Raw genomic sequence first — 6,000 nt, 5'->3', positions numbered from 1 at the left:
ATCAAACCTATCCATTCTTAAGGAAATCAGCCCTGAGTGCTCACTGGAAGGACAGATTGTGAAGCTGAGGCTCCAATACTTTGGCCACCTCATGAGAAGAGAAGACTCCCTGGAAAAGACCCTGATGTTGGGAAAGATGGAGGGCACAAGGAGAAGGGCACGACAGAGGACGAGATGGTTGGACAGTGTTCTCGAAGCTACCAGCATGAGTTTGACCAAACTGTGGGAGGCAGTGGAAGACAGGAGTGCCTGGCGTGCTCTGGTCCATGGGGTCACGAAGAGTCGGACATGACTAAACGACTAAACAACAACTAGAAACTGTTAAAGGGGGTTTATACATGTTCAGAGATGGTATGTAGGAGTCATAAGAGGGGTCTAAGGTGTCAACATGAAGAAAATATTTTTTTAGGGGGCAGGTAAACCCTGCCCCCCAATCATTTGCGCATGCACAGTCCATTTGCCTCTGTAGGCATCACTCTCCGCCCCCCCAAGCATGACACCAGAGCGGCAGTGGGCAGGAGAGGGAGAAGAGATGGGGAGGATGTGAGCAAGTGCTGGGAGGCAGCCGTGTTCCTCCGAGGTGGAACAGAGGTTTTTACAGATACTATTCACCCCAAATATAATGCAGACTGCTCTTGTCACATAGCGATAGGGTTTTGCTCCATTTTCTCCCCATAAGTCTAAATCTAGATCTCATCTCACTTGGCTTGGTGATCAGCTGGAATAATTGGAATACCTAACATTGCCCTCAACCAATTGTTTCCAAAATTCCTGTTTATCTTTTTTAAAAAAATAATTTTTATTAACAAACCAATCAAATCACATTAGCTCCAAATTACAAAACTGATTTTTAATTTTTTGTTGGGGGTACCCATGCTTCGAGCTCAGAAAGGGATCCAATCATCTCTTATTTCTACTGCTTTGATGTTCACAGTTCTGTCCATTCATCTCTTTGTTGTTTTCCTTTACAAATCATCTTTCAATTTTCTTGTTGTTATCGTATTTTTTTCCTTTCTTTATAACCTCTGAAAGTCTCCACAAGCGAGTTGAAACAAACGTTGTTATAGTCCTGTGTGGATTTTCACATTAATCCAAAAGTCATATTCAGACGGCAGACGGCATTTCAGCATTTCCATAGAATGCAGTCTTAGCGTCTGCTCATTAGCTTTCACAGACCTGTTGCTCCGACATCAATCTTTTCAGGGGGTTCTGCCAGATCAAACACAGAGTCAAATATGATAACAAAGCCGTGGCTTCCTCCCCCTCTTGACCGCCAATCCTGCAACAGAGCCTGTCTTGTCATGGCGGTTCTCTTTTAGAACTGCGTCATCCCAAAAGCCTTCCATTTCCTTTCCAGATCTTCCACAAAGCAAAGCCTTTAGTTAATGATTCATTTCCACACGGTTCATTATTCCATCTCACTTGTTATCGGTTATTGCAACGATTCTTCTGTTTATCATTTCTTTTTTGCTAATGAAAAACCAAAAGGAGAGACGCCATAATAATGTTATTGCCAGTTTCGTTTCCCATCTTAGCTACAGTACTATGTAACAGGAGTTGATTTCCAATTTTTCATTTTTTAAAAACTTGGACTTGGAAGAGTTCTTGGACCTGAGGACTCCCCACAGGAACCTGGCCTCACAAATGTATGAAAATAAATTCTAATTTCAACTGCACCATAACTAAGAAAGCTTCTCTGGAAATACTTGTTCTCCTGCATTCTTGAGTGAATTCTTTTTGATATGATAAAGACTCTCCATCCATCATTGATCATCCATCAACCAAATAAAGAAGGATGAGGTCTTATTTGTGCTAACACACCATCAATTCACCGGCATTCAATCAAGATTAACATTTGACTCAGCTCTCTCTCTCAACATTTTTTAAATGTAGCAAAAAGGGTGTTTGTGTTCAAATCAAGAAAATCAACACAATGTTCAGAGAAATGGTTGGAAAAAATTGCCCCAGAGCTTCATCAATTATAGCAGTTAATAGAGAGGGACTCTGGAAGGTGGTTTTTTTAAGGGCAGGAAAGTTCAAAATGGTTCGCTATTAAACTAAAAACAGAGTCCAAAATGAATGCCAACTGTACTGAGAAGCAGGATCATTGTTAGGGGGTAGACCTTCTAGGACTTTTGTGGTGGTGGGCCCCAGTTCTCCTGTCTCTTTCCCCTACTTTTCAATGCTGTGCTTATAGGGTGGCTGGACGCAATGGAAAGCATAGTATAGTGATAAACTCTCTAAGTGTCCCTATTTTCCAGGGACAGTCCTGGATGAACAGAAGTTCCCCTGGTTTCTGATTTGATACTGGAATGTCCCGCTTTTCCTTAAGACATCCCTATTTTCATCAGAGAAATGTTGGAGGGTATGGTCAGTTACGTGACCCCCGAGCCAACAAGTTATGTAACTATAGAACCTTTAGAAGACATCTGAGAGCAGCCCTATATAGAGAAGTTATTTTTAATGTTTTATTATGTTTTTATATATGTTAGAAGCCATCCAGAGTGTCTGGGGCAACTCAGTCAGATGGGTGGGGTATTAATAATAATAATAATAATAATAATAATAATAGTAACAACAATAACAATAACACTTTAATTATTTATACCCCACATATTATTATTATTATTAGTGGTAGTAGTAGTATGAAATAGAACGTTCCTGTTTTCATCAGAGAAATGTTGGGGGACTGTAGTGAGATCCCAGCCATCCGAAGACATCTAGTACTTAAAAATCAGCATATGCAAATTTTATGTAAAGTTTGTCATGGACCTGGGCCTGGGCCTTTTAAGTACCTAGCAATGCTTCTGCTGAAAAGGTACAGTTCATGAACATTAGAGAAGGGTAGTAGAAGCTTGCTCTTCAGAGCTCAGACTCTCCCTTCTCAACCTCAACTCTCTCTTTCTCTCTCTGTCCTATTAGCTCTCAGACCAGCTCCTCTCCCTCCAGCAAAACTCTGTCTCCCAAAGCAAAGCAAGCAACATGGTGCAGTCAGTTGCTGTGTCCTAAAACATTAGGAACCTGGAAAGCTGCCTTATACTGAGTCTGACTTTGGTTCATCTGAAGCAGTATTGTCTACAGTGATTGTTTGTGCCTTTCCAGGGTTTCAAGTGGGATCCATAACTCATGTCTCCTGAAGACCAAATTTTAACATTCAAGTCACCTTGGCAAGGTGTTTCAGGTCTTATGTATACATAGAATCATAGAGTTGGAAGGGATCTTGAGGATCATCTTGTCCAATCCCCTGCAATGAAGGAATATGTAGCTGTCCCTTATGGGGATCAAACCTGCGACCTTGGCATTATCAGCACCATGCTCTAACCAACTGAGCTACCTAGTGTGAACACCAACAGCACAACCCTATACATATCTGCCCAGAAAGAAGCCCCGCTGATTTTAATGAGGCTTGCATCAAGGCAAACGGGTACAGAATTGCAGCCTAACTTGGTTTTCAGAACCATAAACTGCATCCTACCTGACAGGTCATTTTGAACTTGTGTCTCACCAGCAGTATTTCACCGGAAGGGGATGGGAGAATCAAGTTTCAGAAAATAACTTAGAAGGTACTATTGATTTGTGTTTTGTACAAACATAGCTGAAAGCAAAATTGATTCAGAGCATTTTTAGCAGGGATGGGTGATGCAGTCATTGTTACCCCGGGGATAAGAGTCCGTAACAAAGATGGTAATATATCAAGACTGGCTATGAGGTCATTCATTGGACTGCCCTCTTCCTGGTCGTACTATTGTAAGGTGGTCTTCTTTCTAGTGTTGGCCCCTAATCAGGAAGAGCTATAACTTAGCAGTAGAGCAGATGCTCTGCATGCAGAATATCATAAAATATATCCCTGGCATCTCCAGGTAAAAGTGGACAATAACCCAACACGAAGCCCTGGAGAGCTGCTAACCAGTTAGGCCACATTCACACCATACATTTGAAGTACTATGATACCACTTTAACAGCCACAGTTTGCCCCATAGAATTCTGGGAGCTGTGGTTTGTTAAGGGTGCTGAGAGTTGTTAGGAAGCACCTATTCCCCTCACAGTTCCCAGAGTTCCTTGGGAACAGAGCTTGACTGTTAAGCCACACTGAGAATTGTAGCTCTGTGAGGGGTTCCTAATAACTTTCAGCACTCTTAAACTACAGCTCCCAGAATTCTTTGGTGGAAGGCATGATTGTTTAAAGTGGTACCACAGTGCTTTAAATGTATGGCATGAATGTGACCTCAGTGTAGACCAGGGTTTCCCAAACTTGGGTGTCTGGCTGTTTTTGAACTACAGTTCCCATCATCCCTGAACACTGGTTCTGTGAGCAAAGAATGATGGGAGTTGTAGTCCAACCACAGCAGGAGATCCAAGTTTGGGAAACCCTGGTGTAGACAGTACTGAGCTTGATGGGTCAGTGGTCTGGCTCAGTATAAGAACTATGTCCCTATAATCATTCTGCTCAGAGCTATTTACAGCACACACTGGGTAAAATAAAAAGAGAATACAGGAACTGGTGCTCTTAACTTCCTATCAAGGTAATTTTGCAACTGAAGACGGTGGCCATTTTGGTTCTTCCCACAGCACTGCCTAATGCTTCAGCATCTGCTCTCTGTATTAACTGGGATCCAAGAAGCAGCTCAGAGCATGTTGACATTCTACAGCTGCTCTCTGCTGCCAGTAGGTTTATGTGATGCTAATTTTGGAACAGAACTACATTCCAGGAAAAAAAAATGTTATGAACAAGCTAAAAGAGAGAGGAGAGAGAGAGAGAGAGAGAGAGAGAGAGAGAGAGAGAGAGAGAGAGGTAAATTTGATAAATTCAAAGATCCTTTTTTGCAACTAATCTAACTTGCCAAAGTAGCCGGACAGGGGCTCATTGTCAGATGACTGAGCTGACTCTGCATTTAAATAGGTTGAAAAGTAAGCAGGTTTGACAGTTAGCAGCCATGGGATTCTCTTCTCCTTGAGAAAAATTATGTAAGCCTGTTAACTACCTCAAATTCAGCCTTAGCCTATTGTTCTGGAGCAGATGGGGAATGCTCACCTCAGCTGCATACTTGAGGCCCTCACAGCATTCGACAGCGCTTAGCTACTGAATTGCAAATGACTGTACCTCAGGATTAACAGAAGCATATGATCCATCACTGTGAGACTTTGAATTCACCCAGTGGAATTGCTCATCCTACGGACACCAGAGCAGCCATTTTCTGTTCCCCCTGAAAGTAATAGATACAAATAATCTGTAATGAATACGACTGGGGTTAGCAGCCATACAGTTTCTAAACCACCAAACTACAGTCGCCTAGTCAAAGCATGGAGCTGAACCTCTGTCATAAGAACATAACAGCCTACTGGATCAGGCCAATGGCCTATCTAGTCCAGCATCCTGTTCTCACAGCGACCAACCAGATGCCTGTGTGAAGCCCGCAAGAAGCACATGAACGCAACAGCACTCTCCAAATAAGCTTACTGCCTCTGAAAGTAGAGATTTAACATAGGCATCATGGCTAGTAGTCATTGATAGTCATATTCTCTGTGAAGCCATCTCAACTCCTTTGAAACCACCTTCTGGACTTCACCAGTGGTCCAAATATGTCTCCCTTCACCCTCTTCCTTGAAACCCCAAATATTTCTTGCATGTCACAGCTGCTGATACCTTCTGAAATGGTGGGTGGTTCTTCTGCTTCTGCAAAGGGAGCAGGGGGTGGACAACGGACCAGAATTCCCTTAGCTCTACACTGTGCAAGGGAGCATCAGATCAGATAGATCGACTACTATTTCACATCGCTCTCTGCGTACATGAGCACGCTCGTCTGAGAAAAATTAAACCCAGTGTTTTAAAAAGAGGCTCCTTGCAGGAATTACAAATCTTTTCTTTCATTGATTTTAGACCTTTTTCATTGATTTTTAAAGCTTTAGGATGTTTCAATTATGGAACTTAAAGTACATTAGAGAAGGTCATTATAGACGTAATTCAGCAAAGTATATCTTTCAGTTAAAAATAGAGGAGGG

This window comes from Podarcis pityusensis, assembly GCF_964106645.2.
Source record: "Podarcis pityusensis genome assembly, chromosome: 12".
NCBI lineage: Eukaryota > Metazoa > Chordata > Lepidosauria > Squamata > Lacertidae > Podarcis > Podarcis pityusensis.
Note: the sequence above shows the minus strand (reverse complement) of the source record.